Source organism: Canis lupus, chromosome 3, assembly GCF_011100685.1.
Source record: "Canis lupus familiaris isolate Mischka breed German Shepherd chromosome 3, alternate assembly UU_Cfam_GSD_1.0, whole genome shotgun sequence".
Lineage (NCBI taxonomy): Eukaryota > Metazoa > Chordata > Mammalia > Carnivora > Canidae > Canis > Canis lupus.
Window position 1 is genome coordinate 67,396,513 of NC_049224.1, and position 21,635 is coordinate 67,418,147.

General features: G+C 42.5%; 1 pseudogene; it reads right to left on the reverse strand.

Moving 5' to 3' along the window:
• Nucleotides 1–16,430: 16,430 nt before the first annotated feature.
• LOC102157217 lies at nt 16,431–17,815 on the reverse strand (annotated as a pseudogene).
• Nucleotides 17,816–21,635: the final 3,820 nt, after the last annotated feature.

Genomic DNA, 21,635 nt, shown 5'->3' on the forward strand with positions numbered 1-21,635 from the left:
TTGGAGTGTGACCGACACCAAGGCAGCGGGGTGGGAGGCGGGGGCATCTGTCCCAAATGCAGACACATTTTTTGTATCCTTCTCAGCTAGTCTGAGGGACCATGGTGTCATGAGTTCAGTGGTCTCAGGCCAGCCAGGCATTTAGACTTAGGTGTTAAGAACTGGGATCATGGGTTTGTCCAAACTGAGCCTGTCTTTGTGAAACTGTTCACTTTTCCCTGAAGGAGTTAACATGGTGCCTCACAGTGACGACCAGCACAATTAAAATGTCATTTAGACCCTTGGAGAATCATCTGGCTCCAGATTTTAAAGGGCCTCTAATAAGACCTCGCAAGCTCTTTAGGGAGTGAGATAACATTGTTATTGGTGTGAAAGGGGGGTGAGGGAGCATGGGGTCATGGTCTAACCCAGGGAAGATAAATCTCCCTGTGCCGAGCAGAGGCCTGGCCATCTCCTTGCGATGTGGACTTTATATACAGGCTCTGAGTTGTGATTCCTTAAACCGGTCCCACTTTAGCCATGGGTCCCCACGAAGGCAGATCTGTACAATCTCATATTCCAGGAAGTCAATGTAATGTCACAGGCCAATGAAATTGACTAGTCTGACAGGAACACACAAACAACCAGGACGTAAGGCTGCACCCCACATCCCCCTGCCGTGTTTATTTAGGAGTGGAGGTCCATTAAGTGCTCCGTGATGGCCTCCTGATAACACACCCACCTTTGCAGGCCGGCTGGGGCTGGATGTCTGCCCTTAAATGTGACAGCTGACATTTTTGGATACACTTAAAGATGGGCAGAGGACAGAAACCACACATCTTAAAGTTACAGCCTCTCTTGCTTGTGCTTAGGAACAAGTGGTTCTTTTCAGGGCTTTCCATCTATCTTGAAGGTATCTTTTTCTCTCCAAGAATATTGCAAAACCTGGCATGAGAGGTTGGTGCACCATTGTTGGTGGAAGCAACATTTTGGTAGATCGTTGGGGGATGCACCAGGAAAATAATGCTGAGGTGCACATGCTTTCTCAATGGTGTACATTTTGAGGGACAAGGAGGTGAGGCAGAGACCCCCAAATTCTTTAACACTTCTTAACCAGTCATGTGTCTGAAAGTCTGAAAACTGAATTGCACCTTTTCAGGCCAGTGACTCCCTCCCTGAGTTCTATTCTGTTAGTTCCCACAGGCATCCTTGTGTTCTCCCCACCTGAACTTCACAACTGTCTTGTTCATTGCTCCTTGCCCCCTACTCTGCTAAGAATGTCCTATCTTTGATCTTTTTATCTTCATTGATTGGCTGACTGACTGATTGATTGATTGATTGATTGATTCACCTAATATTAGCTGAGTGCCTGGCCCTGAATTCCCTGGTACAAAGGATACTGCAGTAAATAACTCAGAAAAGTCCCTGTTCTTGTGGAGTTGACATTCCGCATAGGGCAAGGAGTCAGATAATAAGTAAATCAGTAAATAAAGATGTGCATTTCTGGGAGGAATAAATGCCATGAGAGAGTGAAACAGAATGAAGGGAGAGGGTAGAGGTGAGGAGGGGCCTGATTTAAGTTGGGTGGTCCAGGAAGGCTTTGCGGTGGAGGGGACAGATATGGGACTATATGGGGCAGCCCTGTGGCTCAGAGGCTGATGTTCCATTTGGTGGTGGTGGTAGTGGAGATCCCCTCCCTTCTCCAGAGGACAGGGTTAGGTCTGGACTGGTTGAGAAATACCAGACTACTTGGGGGCAGGAAAGGTATGAGCCAAGCTGGTAGGGGGAGAGAGGGGAATGAAAGATCCAATCAAAGAACTAGGGAGAGCCAAGGACATGCAGGACTCTGAAGGTCATGGTTAAGGGATTGGATTCAATTGGTAGGAGGGGGAGCCAGAAAAGCACGTGAGCAGCGTGTGATGGGATGGGATGTGCATTAAATCAGTGTTGTATCTCTCGGCTCTTTTGTGCCAATTCAGGTGTAGCCTGTGCTGTGAACCGTTTGCAGCAGAAGGAACGCTCGGCTCACAGTATGAGCGTGCACTGATGACAAGGCCCACCTTCCTGTCCACTGCCCGTGTGTTCAGTGACGACAGGAATTATGCCCGGTTGGCCCTGCTTCTCCACTTTACACACGGTGTCTCATCAATAAATGTCTACTGCATTGACCTTAATTATAAGTTCCTGGAGGTTAATAACGTTCACCCAATTTATTTTGTAAAATTCCAAAGGGCCCTTCAGAAAAGTTCTTTGATGGGGACTTGAGTTCTTGAAACACTGGTATTAATGGATCATCACCCAGATGCTCCCACCTAGTTGGGAGGGTAATTAGGGTGAACTAGACCAAAAGAAATTTATTCGAATCACTCCCTTTGGTCAATTAGTTTCCTGCAGATGATTTTAGAATGTTTCTCAAATGTGTCAGTGTTCAGGCAATGAAACCAAGATTAAAAGCCCAGACTCCTTGTTGCAGGTTCCAGAAAACAAAAAACAAAAAACAACCAAAAAACCAAAAACGTGCATTTTAACGGCTGCTCTCCTAACTTCAAAATTAAACATATTACATTCTTGGGAGTACGATTTCAGCTTCTTTACATTTATGACACAAATGGAGCCATTCGCCCTCACTTCAGTCCATAAAGGCAAGACTCATTAGAAGGAGGAAATTTCCTTTATCATTAATGGGCCACACTCACATGATAAACCCAGCTCTGCTTCTCCCACCCCCTTTCCCGAAACTTCGATTCTCGTTTTAAGCAGTTCCCACATAGACTATTTATCTTCCACATTTCCCCAACTCTCAATGGCACCATTATATCCTTTATTTGGAATCATAAAACTTTGAGAATAAAAAAGAAGCAAATTAATCCTCCCAGGGGAGAGAGGGAAGAGGGATCCTGCCAGCGTTTAACTTGTAGGATTGGACTGGCCTCGAAACACAGTTTTCTTTTTCAACAGCTTAGCCGGTGGGGGGAAATGAATGGTTATGACAGAGAGTCCTGAAATAAAATGCAGAATTATGCAAACGCGTTAAAAACTGACATCTTGAAATAAAAACTGTTGAAAGCCCGAGGAATAAACAATGCGGGCTGGAAGGGGAACGTTTTGAAGCGACGAATGGGTCACTCTGCTTTTATTATTCACAGCGGAAAAATAACCTCGATCATGATGTGAAAACCACAATTTCCTTTATTTGTGGATCATACCAGATTAAAAAGCATTCAGGGAAGAAGTGCGGCGGGGGGGACTGAATGCCCTCCAAAGAGGCAGCCGCTCCGTGCTCAGAATCCTGTCGCAGACACTGCCTTGCTCTGTCCCATTGCCTGAGTCACTTAACCTCCTCATGACTCCCTTCTCATCATCAAGCTGGAATTAAGGAGTGGGTCTTTCCTCTGGGGCCTGAGATCTGGATTTCCTAACAGCCAATTGGATAACATGCTTGGCCATTGCAATTTGCTCTAAGGAGTCTCAAGGTTGTTGTGAAAACAAGCGATAAAAGTCAGTTAACAAGCCGGCTGCCACCAGAATGGCCAATGAGAAAACCTACGGCGTAGAGTGCCTCCAAGTGAATCTCCAGGTTTGGGGTTCTGGAAACAGATCCTATAGCTAGTAAAGCCTTTATGATTTTATTTTATTTTTATGACTTTTTCAATTGTGAGCTAGAGTCCCTAGATAATAGCAGAATATTGCGCTCTCTTAAAGTAGAATGAAAATCATTGAGCTGAGAAACAGTATACAAGCAGAATATGACAGCTTAAAAGGATTTTAGAGATAATCTGGTCTAGCACTTTCATTTTGCAGAGGATGAACTTGCCGATGCAGGAAGTTTAAATGACCTCCCCAAGCTTATGGACCCACAATTCTGATAGTAGCCACCAGCTTTGAAATAGGATTTTGACGGTGGCTTAGTTGATCCAATAATTTCAACAGGAGTACTTGAAGAAGGCTAGTGAGACCAGAAGTTTCTGCATCCGGTTAATTTGACGGTGGGCCAGAGGGTCAATGCCAGATAATGTTCTTTATTATGAAAGAAGTCTTCCAAATCTAGAGGAGGCACTTTTTAGAAAAATGATTATGAGCTGTAGCTGTTAATTGCAATGTAAATTGCAGTAATTTTTGTTTAGTTTAAATTTTCCTTCCCTTTCTCCCTCTTTCTTTTTAGTCTCCGTCTCTTTCTTCTAAAAAAAAATTTTTTTTTTTTTTAAATAAATTTGAAGAGACATTCTGGAGAAAAACAAGGTAAAGGTAAAGGCAATCTAGCTCATGGTTACCTAGCGCTGAGAGAAAAACCCAGAAGTTGGAGGGAGGCTAATTCACAGAGTAGAGAGGAAAAAGCTCCTGTGATTTACTCTGACTTGCTAATTTTCAGAAGGAAATTAATAAAATTGATTCCAGCAAAAACTCTAAGTGGACAAATAGAAGAAAAACAGATCGAGAATTGTGGATATTTAGGGCAGAGAGAAAGTTCTTAGAGAAATCTTTCCCTCAGGGAGAAATAAATATTTAGGAGAAATCACTAACTCTAAGGGTCGTTAAAGCAAAGATCACTCATAGGATGGAAGCAAACCCTCCCACCAACTATTAATTCCAATTCCTAGACTCGGTGGCAGTAACATGATTAGTTATTGTGGGTTCTGGAAGAAAGCAGGACCCTTGGCAATAAAGCCCTGAAAATATGTATTTTTAAGTACTATAAAAGATGTGGAAAGCAACTTTTCTTTTCATCCTGGGGACTAGAAATAATACACCTGCAAGGACAGATGAATGGCATAATGTTGGCATTCAATGGGGCATTAAACATTTTGCGCCACGTTTATGGGGTTTTCCTGTCATTAATTCTAGGTAAAATAAACTTTTAAAAAATGTTTTGTTGTGTTTTTGGATTGCATTTATTTTTCACCAACTTGCTTTCCTTTGCAATTTTTTTTTCTGTTTTTCTTTTTCTTTTTTTTTCCATGTCTATTATGTTTTCTTGTGTCCATTGGGTTCTTGGCTAGTTTCCTAGCTGGCCTCCCTGTGCTAAGGGGGCCTTTCTTTTTCCCGCCCCTGCCCCCTTAGTATTCTTTCTTTCAGTCCTGCTGCACACGTTCGAACCCACGTCAGGGTCGGATGTGGTTGGTTCTGCTGGCTGCAATCATTGTGGTTTGCCTGTGGGGTTGGCAAGGACAGACTGTCCTGGAGCTGCACAGATTGGGGCCACCTGAATCTCTCCACCACCAGGGTACCCATTCTACAATTGATTGTGATGGCAGGGCCTTGCATTGCTCCCTAGTTCAACTTGTGGCCTTCCTCCTTAATTTTGTCTGCTTCCTTAGAGAAGTTCTCTTCCCTATTAGCAGTACACAAACCTTCCCTCTTAAGCTTGGTCAAATTTGCAACTGAGGGAGGAAGGAAGAGTAATGCAGTAGGAGTCAGTTTGCCTAAGTCCCTTGTTCCAGGTCTGATACTCACACAGCACCTCTGACATTAAACAAACCATTGAACCCACTAATGTTCAGTTTCCTAAGAGGTTTAGGTAAGATCAATGTGTCACCTCCTGAGATCTGTAACATAGGAATTCTCTGGGGCTCCAGGAATAATAGAGAAGTGGAGCAAGAAGGGAGCTGAGAAGAGCACACTTGATTTGTTGGGATAGAGACACCTGAATGGGTAGAATTTGACTTGAGAAAGTAAGGCGAGCAGCTTACCAAGTGTGGTTCAAGGATTAGCCTTTGGGACCCCTTGGAGCTCTTAGGAAAACTGATTAAGTTACTTACCAAGTAATTATGGAAAGCTGACTATGTGCCAGGTTCTGTTTTGGGTGCTTGGCACATAGCAGTAGACAGATAAGATGCATTCCTGCTGTCACAGAGCTTAACCTTGGTTAGTGTTTCAGGCAGTTATACATGCTAGGAAGAGTCTGGTCTTCTAAGAGAAGGGTGAAAGGCTGCTGTTTCATACAAGGTAGTCAGGGAAGCCTACTGGAGAAGGCAGTGCTGGAGCAGAGACCATAATGAAGTAAAAGAGGGAGCCACGTGGATGTGTAGGGAAAGAGTATTCCAGGTGGGGGAAGAGCTAGTGCAAAAGCCTGGAGGATGGGCTGCCCACGTGGCTCAGGTTTAGCATTGCCTTCAGCCCAGGGTGTGATCCTGGAGACCCGGGATCAAGTCCCATGTTGGGCTCTCTGCATGGAGCCTCCTTCTCCCTCTGCCTGTGTCCCTGCCTCTCTCTCTCTCTCTCTCTCTCTGGTCTCTCATGAATAAATAAATAAAATCTTAAAAAAAAGAAAAATGAATTTAAAAAACAAACAAACAAAAAAACAAAAGCCTGGATGTGAACAGTATGTTTGAGAAATAGCAAAGGAGGCTGGTGTGGCTGGTGCAGGATGGGCTGGGGAAGGGGAGGGGCGTGGGATTCCTGAATTCTACCACCAAGTCCATCACTGTATGCATAGGCCTGGAGTTGGGTTAGATTCAGATGCTAAGGAGATGCCCTCTTATGCCCATTCAACATTTGACACTAAGGTTTGCCCAGTGACCAGGTGACAGGTGAGATCTTCTGGTTCTGAATCCTGAGCCCTTTAGGCTAGTCAGTGAGCATTCTGTTGAGAACTCCATCTAAAGAGTCTGTGTTAGTCTCTCTGGAACTTCGTTTTCATAGCCTGGGAACAACCTTCCCCTTGATTCCAGAGAATTCATCATCATCCCTGTTGGGTGATCCTTGGGTGTCTGTCACTATGAACTCTGAACTATTTCCTGGGTTTAGATCTATAATGATCAGCACGAGGAAAGTAGAACAATGAAGACAAGTTACCTCTTGGTGCTCAGAGGGGACTCAGCCTAAATTTAAGGAATGCCCAAGTAATAATTTAGACATTTAAATCTATGAGACATGAGAGTCAAAGTTTTTTAACTGAATTGATCCAATCTAGTAGAGACCCTTTGCTGGCTTCAGACCATGGGTAACGATGGATGTTTGTTAAACAGAAAATTCAGTTGGATATCTTTGTGACTTATCCCATGCTGCAAAGGATTTTGAGTGTGTGGTAGTTTATCCTTATATCTTTCTTTTTCTTTCTTTTCTTTTTTTTTTAAGATTTATTTATTTGTTTATGATAGACGCAGGGAGAGGGAGAGAGAGAGGCAGAGACACAAGCAGAGGGAGAAGCAGGCTCCATGCCAGGAGCCTGACATGGGACCCGATCCCGGGACTCCAGGATCGCGCCCTGGGCCAAAGGCAGGCGCCAAACCTCTGAGCCACCCAGGGATCCCCTCTCATATCTTTCTAAGACCCTTTCCTGAATCTCTTTTAGTTCCTGGGCCCAAGTAGCCAGGCCCTGGGGAAAAGCGTATCTGTCACATTAAGAGCCTTGAGGATCAGAATTTAATAGGCTCCTCATTAGCTGATTAAAAATAGGGCCAGGAGAAACTTCTGGTAAAGAGATGCCCACTTTCATCTGAGTGGTCTGGTTCTCAAGGACCCCCACGATAGCAGCCAGACTGCTCGGTGAACAAACAAATGTCTCATGGGTCCTCATGCAGAAAATCTTTCCCAGATGCACCAGCCACCCCTCTGCTCATTGAGCTTGCTTTTGCAGCTGTGATGTCAGCTCTGGGCTTTGATTCACAGGCTTCTCGGCCAGAAATCCCACCTCTCTACTTATCCCCAGGGAGAAAATCCCACTGTCCCTCAAGCCCAGCTGGAACATTGCTCCTTCCATGAAGATGCCATGGAACAGAAGGTGTCCATTCTCTACTTCTTCTGAAACCTTAGATTACTCTCTGGCTGCCCTTACCTCTTCAAAATCATGACCCTTTTCATGCCCCATCTCCCTATTTTGGGCAGAAATATCTTACAGTTGTAATTAAGAGTTTATTCCATGGGACCCCCATCAGACTTTTTCTTTTTCTTCTTTTTCTTTTTCTTTTTCTTTTTCTTTTCTTTCTTTCTCTTTCTTTTTTTCTTTCTTTCTTTCTTTCTTTCTTTCTTTCTTTCTTTCTTTCTTTCTTTCTTTCTTTTTTTTTTTTTTGTAGTCTCTAGGTTATGTGAAGCCACGTCTTTTTCATTTGGTTATCTCCAGTGCTAGCATGGTGACACATTGGGTGGTGTATGATCATCACACATTTACTGCCAGAATGAATATAATTAGCTGAATGAATTCAGGTCTAGCACAGACAGTGTGCCCAGTGTAGGATTTACACTACGTTATAAAGAACTAGTACAAATGAATAAAAGTGCAATCAGAATACCAAGAGGTACACCATAAAGAACTAGACAAGATAATGCACAGCAGATAGATTAGTAGGCAATGTCTGGCTTCACTAATTATTTTTTAAAAAGATTTTATGTGTTTATTCATGAGAGGAACAAAGAGAGACAGGCAGTGACAGAGGCAGAGGGAGAAGCAGGCTCCCTGCAGGGAGCCCAATGTGGGACTCAATCCTGGGACCCCAGGATCACATCCTGAGCCAAAGGCAGGCACTTAACCGCTGAGCCACCCAGGCATCCCTGACTTAACTAATTCTAAGAAAGCAAAATGATCATGCCCTTTGCTGATGATTTGGGAGACTTGGGACATGTATGCATTTGCTGGCAGGGGTACAGTGTCTATCAGTGCACACCATGCACGTTGATAAATGTGTATTTTGAGTCATAGAACTTTCATATGCTTTGACACAATAATCCTGCTTCTGGGAATTGATTATAAGGAAATAATTCAAAATAAGGGGAAAAAAGGCCCACAATTTTTTTCCAAGTTCTGCTCCTTAGAATTTTAAAAACAAAGCTGCAAATGCTGTATTCAGTAATAAGGGTTAAATAAAACCTGATCCATATATACTTCCTGTGGAATACTTAACAGCCAATTTAAAAGTCACTTACAGAGGTTTTGCACAAACTGAGCTATAGTTTAAAATAAATCTAATAATAAGGTGGAATATTTTTGTTGTTCAGTTGACACACCGACTAGGAGAAGAAAGGCTGAGTTGGAACTAAAATGGGGTCAGGAGCATTTATTTGGCTTGTATTTCATCTTTTCCGACCTTGGATTCTTCATCTACAAAATGGACTCACGAGTTTTTACTTCTTAGGATGAGATATAATGTGTGCAAAATCCAGGGCCTGAGCATAAAGGGCATGCTCAATAAATAGATATTATTATAATTTTAGCAGAATTTACTGCATGTATAAGATCAAGGTGCCAGGACTATGACAGATAGTTAGGGATGAATGGGAAAGAAATGGGCTTTGGTATTGTTTCCTATTGCAGTGGGAATTTTAGGAGGAGTAGATCACTGAGAAGGTAAGGCAAGATTTTGAAGGATGGGGAGAATGGATGGGGAGAGTGTGGTAGGAGGAGAAGAAGACGAAAATGGGTCAGAGACACCTTTTGGCACAACATGGGTTATGCCAAAAGGCAGTGGCTGGCCTGATTAATAGAGACAAATGATGTGGATGAGATTCTAGAGATCTTTGCCAGCACCCATTTTTGAAAGAAAGCATTCTTAAGTGAAGGTGAGTATTTGAATAGTAAAGTAAGGTTTGGCAGAAGACTGAAGCTTCTGAAACTCCTTACCTATGGAATGGAAGGAATTAACAGTCAGACTTCATCCTCTGCCTTCCTTCCTATCCCAGCACTCTGTCAGGACATGATCCAAGATCAGTCATTTACATGTTAGTGTGAATTTATTGTTCCTATTTTCAATAACTGATCAAAAAGTACTTAAGAATTCTTCAAAGTATTTGCACTTTAAGTCTTATTCCTTACTATAGAATGAAATATATTATGTGACAAGAATTCTAGTCATTGGGGACTGTGAAGAGAGGCACACATGCTGACATTGAATATGTAAATTGTTAGTAATTCTGACATAACATATAATTCCACCTCTGTCATGAAGTCATTACTTTGCTTAATTGCTCATTAATTTGTTCAATCAATTGTTTATCCATCTATCTGTCCATCCATTCTCTTTCTTTTTGTTTTATTTTTTTAAGGTTTTATTATTTATTTATTTATGAGGGATACAGAGGGAGAGAGGTAGAGACACAGGCAGAGAGGCACAAGCAGGTTCCATGTAGGGAGCCTGATGTGGGACTCGATCCCGGGACCCAGGATCATACCCTGAGCTGAAGGCAGATGCTTAACTGCTAAACCACCCAGGCATCCCTGTCCATCCATTCTCTATCTATTTATACATCTGTCCACCCATCCATCCACCCATGCATGCATGCATCCATCCATCCATCCATCCATCCATCCATCCATCCATCCAACGGTCTATCCACTTATTTAGCAATCGTTCATAAAGCATGTATCTTGTGGGAGCAGAATGCAGGTATTGGGATTATAAAAGTGAATAGTACATAGTGACATTTCTTGTGGATCTTGGAAGATTATGCTTGAACAAAAACCATCTTCAAAAGTCTTGTACAAAGTTTTCTGTGTAGAATTAGTTAACTAGATGAAAGGGAGCAAAACAATAAAAATAAGCATGGTTATCTCTTGTCTAGGGGCTTTGACCACAGGGGGCAGCTGTGAGTCATCTCTCATAGGCCTCCAGTATAAACACTGTGTGGGATGTCCTACAAAACCCCCTCAACACTTGGTCCCCTGGGCATCCCCAATCTTATCTCCCCCTCTTCCCCCTCCACTTGATAACCCACACTGCAGCTACCCTACCTCAGCTTTTGCTCCTGAGCCTGCCAAGCTCTTTCACATCTCTGTGTTTTCATGAACACTATATATATTTCCAGTCTGGAACATTCCACTTCAGTTGCTCACTGTCTTAATACTCCTTTCCAACCCCATCGTTAGGCCAGTTTCTCCCTGAAGTCTTTCTGGTCTTCCCCAGGGAGAGCAAGCCATTGTCTCATATGTGTCCAAGAGCACTTTATTTTTATTTTTTTTATTTATTTATTTATTTTTTTAATTTTTATTCATTTATGATAGTCACAGAGAGAGAGAGAGAGGTGCAGAGACACAGACAGAGGGAGAAGCAGGCTCCATGCACCGGGAGCCCGATGTGGGATTCGATCCCGGGTCTCCAGGATCGCGCCCTGGGCCAAAGGCAGGCGCCAAACCGCTGCGCCACCCAGGGATCCCCTTTATTTTTATTTTTTAAAAGATTTTTTATTTTATTTGTTCATAGAGACACACAGAGAGAGGCGCAGGAGACACAGGCAGAGGGAGAAGCAGGCTCCATGCAGGGAGCCTGATGTGGGACTCGATCCTGGGTCTCCAGGATCACACCCTGGGCTGAAGGCGGCACTAAACCACTGCGCCACCAGGGCTGCCCCCAAGAGCACTTTAGAGATGCCTTTGGCCATGCCGAGAATTGTAAAGTAGCAGACATCTGGGTGAAGCGGAAAGCATGTGTGATTCCAAGAGGAATGGAATTGACCATGAATTCTGCCTTCAATCCTCACACCCCTCACAAACTGCTTGACCTGAGTCTGGTCACCCAACATCTCTAAATTCTTGGCTTTCTCACATTCTCACTGTTTGCCTTATTGCAAACAATTACCCTTCACGAGTCATAATGGGGATAAATTATGCATTATGATGTGTTGTGAGGAGCCAGTTCTTGGCCTTGTACATGGTAAGTGCTCAAAATTTGCTCATTGTGTCCTCTTATTGTCACCCTTGATGTGCCAGACTCTGTCATGGCACTGTGAATGCCTCAGGGTCAGATTACTTGCCTGTGCATCTCTCAATACATCCAGAGAATTCTTGCTTCTCGGAAGCATACAGCATGGTTATTAAGAATAGGGATTCTGGCACCAAACTTCCTGGGAGAACCTAATGCTACTACTTGCTAGCTGTGTGGCCTTGGGGATGTTACTTGAGCTTTCTATGACTTGGTTTTCTTATCCGTGGAATGGGGATAATACTAGTTTTCACCTCATAGGGATGTTATAAAAGTTTACATAAGGCTCTGGCCATGGTAAGCCCTCATTAAGGTAGGCTATTATTAGTAGGTGCTCAAGAACTGTTTATTGAAAGGCCAATGAATAGATGTTAGTGTGTGATAGTCTCAGGAAGTCTGGCTAACATGAAGGTGTTTATTTGGTTCAGAATGCCTGTTTCTTGACCTACCTGTAATTAGTTTCTATTACTAGGTTGTTATTAAGTTGAGAGGAATTACTTTCCTGTGACGGGCAATGTCTTGACATACTGAAGGTTAAATGCTACTGACACGTCTGACATTGACGTTGAAATTATTTTGTTGTTTTTAGTAATATGGATGAGTTCGAAGGTGTGGTGTTGGTCAGAAGTAGAGGTTTTCCTGTAAAGGAGTGACCAGAAATATCTGAGCCGTGGTCTCTGAGAATGTTTGGAAATATCCCCTTCAAGTCTTAAATCTCCTATCTGAAAGAATCCACGTTGTTGGCTTTTTGAGGAGGAAATTCAACAAGATTGTAAAGCCCGAGAGGAAGGAGGCCCATCTGAGTCTTTGTATTTGATTCAACGTTCAAAACAGTCCTGGGTCTGTGACATTGCTCGTGAAAGACTTGTGAGTTAATTATGTAAAAAGTGAAGATATTTTTCTTCCCAATCTGGAGCTCATCCTCTGAAATTTCCATGTGATCAGTGCCTGCCCACAAAGAAAGCATTATTGTTAGTTTACGTATATGTTTTATTTCTGATTATGAGATTTAAAAAATATGAAGTAATATTTTCTGTCAAGAGGCTTGGCTTAGGGAGACCTGTGGCTGGCTGTCACTTCTGCCTTCAGCTGGCTGAGTGACTTTAGCCATGTCTTTAACTGCTCTGAGCTTCAGCTTCCTCACCTGAATGGGAAGCAGTTGGACATTAATTATGATAGTAACAAGGATACCATTTTGCTGAGCATGTGATGACACTGCGCTAAGTGCCTTAGAATTCCTTGCATTTTATTTCCATAGCAATCCCGAACAGTAGCTACTTTTTACCCTCCTCATGTTACAGGTAAGGAATCTGAGCTCAGGAGAGCAGTCATTTGCCAAAAGTGTAAATAGCAGGCTCAGGACTTGAGCCTGGGCTTGTTTATGTTTCACAAATCTATGAATAATCGTTGATTTGTGACAAAGAGCGCTAACATGAATGGGGTATTTCAGGAAGGATTAAGAGGTGATTTTTCCAGTATATTAAGAAGTATGTGTACCTCTCCCTCCCTCATTCCTTCCTTCTTTATCCCCCAATGCTCCTTCAATCAAATTTCTGGCCCACCTTCCACTTGATTAGATTTTAGTTCTTTTATTTCTCTAAAAAGGGATTCTCTAGGGTCTTCTATGCTTTTTTCCAAGCCCAGCGAGTATCTTTATAATCATTTCTGAACTCTAGTTTTGTCATCTTACTTATATCCATACTGATTAGTCCCTGGAAGTCAATACTGTCTCCTCTTTTCTTTTTTGAGGTGCGTTTTTCCATCTTGTCATTCTATCCAGAGGAGAATAGATGAATGAGAGAACAAAACATCAACAATCGCAGAGAATTGTACCCTTGCAAAAAGTGGTCACTTTTCTATCTGTAGAATATCAGCAATTCTTTTCTTAGATCTCCAGTTGAGTTCACAGGTGTTCAGAATGACTTGATAGCTATCTAGCTGAATTGTAGGGACCAGATGAAACTAGGGTCCTCTATTTCTCTGTCATCTTTCTCTGACAATCTCTGGTCCACCTTCCAGAGTGCTAAGATTCCTGGTTACCCTTCCTCTATGGTATTCTGTAACAGTCCTTTTTTTTTTTTTAAAGATTTTATTTATTTATGTGAGACACACACACACACACACACACAGAGGCAGAGACACAGGCAGAGGGAGAAGCAGGCTCCATGCAGGGAGCCTGACATGGGACTCGATCCCAGGACTCCAGGATCATGCCCTGGACCAAAGGCAGGCACTAAACCACTGAGCCACCCAGAGATCCCCTATACTACTCTATTGATGTGCTTGTTATAATTGCTGTTGGTTGTTAAGGTCTGTCTCTGGGTAAAACATAAACTCCTAGTGACAGGGCTGCCTTGACATCATCAGCCCGAATTCAGAGTTTGCCTGGCTCAGTAAACAAGGCCTATGGGAAATGTTTGTTCGAAGGATGAAAGAATGAGCACCTACTATGTGCACCATGATGGGGGAGGCCAGAATAATCAAAGACAGGTGGCTGGTGAACCACAGTAACATTTCTCTACAATACCACACGTGTCTTTCTAATTATGCACTTCCTCAAGCAAGTGGTAGGAAGCTGGTGGGCATGCTCCATTGAACACCAAATGATCACACTTTAGGAGTGCTCTCAAAGATTCACTCTGAATTGTAAGGAGGTTATGCTTGATAACGGTTAAGATCCCTCATGATGTTCTGTTCATCTGTTCGTTACTCATTAGCTCATTTAATCTATTACTCTGTTAAGCAATTATTACTGCCATAAACATTTACTGAGCACCTTGCTAGTTGTTGGTGATATCATTGTGAATAAAAGCTTATTCTCTATTCTATATCATATATATATGATCTCTTGTCTTCACTATGACCCTGCAGCTTATTAGAACCATGTCATGAAGGAGGAAATAGGCTTAGAGAGGTTAAGTGGCTTAGCTGAGGCCACACAGCGAGGAGGTGGCAGAGCTAGGGCTTCGACTCACCACTGATAAGATTCTAGAGTTCTATTCAATGAGAGAAAAGAACATGTGGCTGCAGAATGGGCAGTGTTTCTGTGAAACTCTGAGCTTTATTAAAGCAACATTCACTTATTGGTGTAAACTTTGCTCTTCAATGCTCTGCACTGATTGATGCACAGAACCCTAATTCATCACTTAAGGAGGTCACTTTGCAGAAGGGGACAAATGTTGGCAGCCACATAATTAAGGGATTATAAAGAGCGCTACTACTGGGATGTGTCCCTCAGATGGCTTCACTGGGGATGTCACATGGACATAGTCTGAAAAGAAACAACAGTCCTACAGATGCATGGGGATTTAGGAGAGAGAGCTTTCCAGACAAAGAAAAGACTCACATATAAACCTTTTTATTTTTTATTTCAAAGGGGGAAGTGGTTGTATGTTTGCTATTTCTAGAAGGTGTAGTGAAAGCTTACCATACCCTACCTCATTCCCCCTTGGCACCAGTATCAAATGATGATATTCCCTCTGGCTACAAATGAAGATTTCTTTAGAGGGCAGTAAAATTCATTTCAACAATTGCTTCCCGTGATGGTTGAGAACAGGATAAACAAAATTAGCAGCAGTGAGAGAGAATCCTTTTCACCTCTGAAGCCAAAATAGTATTATATGACACCTGAGCCTAAGCTGAGTTTTGGGAGTTGAGTTCTGGGCTTAGCACCTGCTAGCTGTGTGACCTTGACCACGTTCTGTGACCTCTCTGTGCCTTTGTTTCTTATCCCTAAAGGAACTAGGCTGGGTGGACCCAGTAAGAGGATTTCAACTACTCTCTGAGGAGCTACAGAGATTCGGGGCAAGTGCCCTGGGGAACAATGTGGGATCCCAAGGGGACTTTGAGGTAGAGAAGATCCAAACGTGACTTATGTTTCAAGCCCAGCAGTTCAGCCCTTATTTGCTTTCTCCATTGCAGATTTCACTGGAAGGAAGCTTCCTCTGCTTTGAAAGAGATGCCTTGGGCTCCAGTCACCACAGTCCTTCCAAGACCTTTTCCATAGGGCTCCCAGCGACAACCAAGTTCTGGCTAAGGCATTTGTGTGACCCTGGGAGCCTCAGTTACTTTGGAGACATGCAAGTTGGCTCACGGAGGACTGAGGACTGGGATCTGGCTTTGAGTCAGGAGCCCTGGTGCTATCAGTGTGGGTGCAGGATGGAGTCACAGGACCTTTCAGAGAGTGCAACTTTCAGAGGAAATTTAGCAAGTCATTAAGGAAACGACTGGAGACTGGATGGCAGTTAGTGAAGTGTAGCCAGCATCAGCTTATTTGCATGGCTGATGGCTGAAACAGGATCCTACCTGTAGCTTCCACTCCAGTGGCAACAAGCCAGCTCCACTGTAGTCTGCTGCGTCTCAAAACCTTCTAGGTCCCTGTGCACCTAACACTGCAGGACAACTACCAGTCAGGTGCACCAGAGACCGAAGGTGGCAAATTAGAAGGGATGGAACCAAAGAAGGTTGTCGTTGGTGGCTTCTGCCTCTGACAGGAGAAGCCTGAGGAGTGCTATTCGCAAGTAGTATTCTATTTTTTTTTCTCATTAAACTTTTGTTTTAATGGGTCTCAAAATGCTGTGACAGATTTTTGGTCAAGTTGTTTCCATTAAAAAAGCAACGAATAACTTAAAACTACCACACATGCACACACACAAAAAATGGTCCATGAAAACATTCTCCTTTCCTTCTGAAGGTTTTATGATGCATTGTTATCATTAACCAGTTGTTTACTATTAAACTTAAATGGCCAATCGACACAAACAGTTCTGAGACCTTTCTTCCACCACTGATTAAGACTGGGGTAGCAGGTATTGGGGATAATATTCATTTAGCCTTCTGAGCTTTCTGGGCAGACTGGGTGACTTTGCCAGCTCCAGCTGCCTTCTTGTCCACTGCTTTGATGACACCCACAGCAACCGTCTGTCTCATGTCACGAACAGCGAAACAGCCCAGAGGAGGATAGTCAGAGAAGCTCTCAACACACATAGGTTTGCCAGGAACCATATCAACAACGGCAGCATCCCCAGATTTTAAGAACTTGGGACCATCTTCCAGTTTTTTTCCAGACCGATGATCTATCTTCTCCTTCAGCTCAGCAAACTTGCAAGCAATGTGAGCTGTGTGACAACCCAGCACAGGTGCATATCTAGCACTGATTTGGCCTGGATGGTTCAGGATAATCACCTGAGACATGAAGCCAGCTGCTTCCACTGGTGGGTCATTTTTGCTGTCACCAGCCGCAATGCCACGATGAACATCTCTGACAGATAAACGTTCTTGACATTGAAGCTCACATTGTCCCCAGGAAGAGCCTCACTCAAAGCTTCATGATGCATTACAACAGACTTTACTTCTGTTGTAACATTGACCAGAGGAAAGGTGACCACCATGCCAGGCTTAAGAACACCAGTCTCCACTCGGCCCACTGGTGGTACCAATACCACCAATTCTGTAGATGTCCTGGAGAGGCAGACACAAGGGCTCATCAGTTGGACTAGTTGGTAGCAGACTGCTATCCAGAGCCTCAAGCACTGTGGTTCCACTGGCATTCCCATCTTTACGGGTGACTTTCCATCCCTTGAACCAAGGCATGTTAGCACTTGGCTCCAGCATGTTGTCACCATTCCAACCAGAAATTGGCACAAATGCTATTGTTTCGGGCTTGTAGCCAATTTTCTTCATGTAGGTGCTGACTTCCTTAACGGTTTCCTCGTATCTCTTCTGGCTGTAGGGTGGTTCAGTGGAATCCATTTTGTTAACACCAACAATTAGTTGTTTTATATCCAGTGGGTAAGCCAGAAGGGCATGCTCACGGATCTGCCCATTCTTGGAGATACCTGCTTCAAATTCACAATCACCAGCAGTAACAATCAGGACGGCACAGTCAGCCTGAGATGTTCCTGTAATCACATTTTTGATAAAGTTTCTGTGTCCTGGGGCATCAGTGATGGTCACATAATACTTGCTGGTCTCTAATTTCCACAGGGATATATCAATGGTGATACCACATTCACGTTCAACTTTCAGTTTATCCAAGACCCAGGCATACTTGAAGGAGCCTCCTTCTCAGCAGCCTCCTTCTCAGATTTTTCGATAGTTCTTTTGTTGATCCCACCACATTTGTAGATCAGATGGACAGTAGTGGTAGCCTTACCCAAATCTACGTGTCCAATGATGATGATGTTGATGTGAGATTTTTCTTTTCCCATATTGGTTTAGGGTTAGCAGTGGTTTTCACAACACCTGTATTCTGGCGGCAAACCTGTTGTGAAAAAGTCAAGTAGTATTCTAATCCCATATAAAGAGGTATTATAGAATACAGGTCAGTGTTGGGCTGTGTGACTCCAGACAAATTACTTAACCCCTCTGAGTCTCAGCTTCTTCATGTGTAAAATAGGAATAAAAATTGTGAAGACTTCACAAGACCATTGTAAGTTTTCCATGGTAGCATACCTGTGCAGTGCTTAGCATGGTGTCTGCTATGTAGAAAAGTGCTTATTCTTCATTGATTATTTGATTCTCTGGAACATCACTATTTCCAATTCACTGCCATTCAAATAGTGATAAAATAAAGCTAGTAGATTAAGATGTCATTGACCTTAATGCCTGGGGACGGTGGTTATGTGCGAATGTGCACGTGTTTTGGTGCATATAGGGTAGGCTTGCCTATTACACAGAAATCATGTGAATATATATCTCTAAATTTGGGCCCTAAAGTGTTGTGTCTATTCTAACCATGCTTTTCAGATATTTATTTGCTCATTTATTTGTCTAAGGAATACTCACTGAGGGTCTCTACTCTGGGTTAGGCATTCTTCTGGATGCTGAGGATATACATGGGACTCCTAACTCAGTGGAGTTTACTGTAACAACTAGTTACACATCCATTCATTCAGTGTCTGTTTTGTGCTTGACATTGTTCTTGATGATGTTTGAGATGTAAAGAAAAAGAAGTTTCTGGCCTTCAAGAAATTTACACCTGTCCAGAGGAGGGGCAATTTGTGGCAGTGGGTTAAACCCTTACCAGAGGCTTCTGGAGTGCTTTCTTCCCTCAGGCTCCTCTACTCTGCATTCCTATGACCCATTATGGCCCATACAGGTGGTCCTTCCCAGAAAAAAGGCCACTTCAAGGGTCATTTGAGAGTTGTAATGTCAGAAATATCAAATAAGAGTCACTCTCATTCCAATTGTTTTTAGGTAGCATATAACTGGGTCTTGTTTTTTATCCATTCAGTCACCCTATGTCTTTTGATTGGAGTATTTAGTCCATCAACATTTAAAGTAATTATTGGCAGATATGTGCTTTTGCCATTTTCTTACTTATTTTCTGGTTGCTTTTGTAGTTCCTCTGTTCCTGTCTTCTGTTGCTCTCTTCTTTGGTGGCTTGACAGCTTTCTTTATTGTTATGTTTGGTTTCTTTTCTCTTTTTTTGTGTGTATCTATTATAGATTTTTGATTTGTAGTTACCATTAGATTCATATATAACATGAGTATAACAGTATATATTAAGTTGATTTAAGAGATTCACTGCAGACCTAGAAACACATGTGGACCAAAAGCGAAAATATGGAAAAACAGCATGCAAGTGGAAGTGAAAAGAAAGCCAGGGTAGCAATACTCATATCAGACAAATAGACTTTAAAACAAAGACTATTTTAAGAGACAAAGAAGATCATTGCCTAATGATAAAGGGAACAATCCAAAAAGAAGATATATCGATTGTAAATATCTACGCACCCAACATAGGGGCATCTAAATACATAAAGCAACTATTGACAGATATAAAGGAAGAAAATGGCAGTAATACAATAATTGTAGGGCACTTAAACTCCCCACTTACATCAATGGACAAATCATCCAGACAGAAAGTGAACAAGGAAGCAGTAGCAGATTAGACCAGTTGGACTTAACAGATACAGTCAGAACATTCCATCCCAAAACAGCATCATACATTCTTTTCAAGTGCATATAGAATGTTCTTCAGGATAGATCATATGGCAGGACACAATACAAGTCTTAATAAATTCAGGAGAACTGAAATCATATCATACATCTTTTCTGACCATGATTGTATGAAACTAGAACTCGATTGCAAGAAAAAAATCTGGAAAGAATACAAGTACATGGAGGTTAAATAACACACTACTAAACAATGAATGGGTCAACCAAGAAATCGAAGAGGAAAACATAATTTCATAGGAACAAATAAAATTGAAAACACAACAATCTAAAATCTTTGGCATGCAGCAAAAGCCATCTCTGAGACAAGTTTGTAACAAACAGGCCTACTTTAAGAAACAAGAAAAATCTCATATAAACCTAACTTTACACATAAAGGAGCCAGAAAGTGAGGAACAAACAAAGACAAAAGCCTGTAGAAGAAAGGAAATAACCAAGATTAGAGAAGAAATCAATGAAATACTTAGTGACTAAGAAAACAACAGAAAGGATCAGTGAAATCAGGAGCTGGTTCTTTGAAAAGAGAAACAAAATCAATAAGCCTTTAGCCACACTCATCAGAAAAAAAAAGAGAGGACTCAAAAGGCAAAGTCAATTTGGTTAAGCCCATTAATCACCCACAGGTTTTATGTGACTTTATTTTCTGTCCGGTGAAATGGAAATGACCAGCCTCATCTTGTAGATGAGGAATCTGAGGTTCATGGGGAGTTTCTGTCACTTGCTCAGAGTGGCACAGAGCTTCCTGGCAGGGCAGAGCATAGAGACAAGGGTGTGGCAACACCTGTGAGGGGTTTCCAGGAGCCTGGCCTCACTTGGAGAAAATGATACTCTCTGGCGGATCATATTCTTGTTTTCCCTGCTTCTATCTGAAGTAGCAATATTGAATCTCTCTCGTGTCATTGTTCGTTGGTGGCCAATAACCTTTCCTCTGGTAATGTTTCCAGTTTTGATCACCTCTCTCCCAGCTGCCTTCTCTGCTGTAGCTCAATAGATCATGTCTCTCCGGGCCTCATACGTTGAGATAGAGGTTTTCTATCCCACTGTGTCTATTTTTTGTTTTCCAAGAGTCCTGTGTGCTAGAATTTTAATACTGGAGTCTGTTTCCTGGTTGGGTCTTGTCTCTGTTAGCCAATGATATCATGTTTCTTTTAAACACATGGCTGGCGGTTTCATTCTCTGCCACATTTGGATGCTGTTTCTGGCTTCTGGGAGAGAAAGGTTAATTTTCCTTTTTGGTGTCTGATTTTCTTCTTTCAAGATGTAAACAGCTGACATGGTTTTAGTTGGAGGCAGAGATCTTTGTGTTGAATCTCTTAGAGCCTCTGAATAATGCTCAATAGTTCTTGACCAGTATTGCAGAAAGCATGCTTTGTGACAATTGCTCGTCTTTATTTTGGCTTTCAAGTCCTGTTGTGTCTACTACTGTAAAAAAAATCTATCCTGCCTTCTCTCCCCATTTCCACTACTCCCTTCCCCATTTAAGCATCTCTTGGGTAACCACAGTGGCCTTAGAAATGGTCTCCTTGTGGCAATTCTTTTGCTGTGCCCTTCTCACCCACTTCTGCCAGGCTGATCTTCCAGAAGCATAGCTCTGATCCCTTTGCACATCTGCTCTAAAACCACCATGATTTCCTTTTCCTTAAAATATAAGTCTGTATTCCTAGAGATGAGTCCTCAAAGCTCTCAGTTTGACCTTGAAGTTTCTATAGGTTTCGTAAGACTCTAAGCCAAGTAGAATGTCTGAGACCTCCTCCAAGTCCTCTAAAAAGTACTTTTATTAACTGGTAACTTTTGCTTGGCCACAAATGGTTGTAGCATTTTCTCTGCCTAGAATCCCTCCTTTTCCCTCATCCGTACACAGCCTGGATGTCTCTCAAGGCTTAGATCAACTCCATCCTCTCCAGCAACATCCCTGTCTTCTCCAGGCCTCTGTTATGTCTCTCTTGATGCCTTTCTTGTTTGAATTCCCAGTATTGTTTACCAGGTAACTGGATTCCAATAATTTCACACATAAGCTACAGAATCTGCCCATGTCTGTCCAGTTAGTCCAGCTGTCAAAGTTGAATTCAG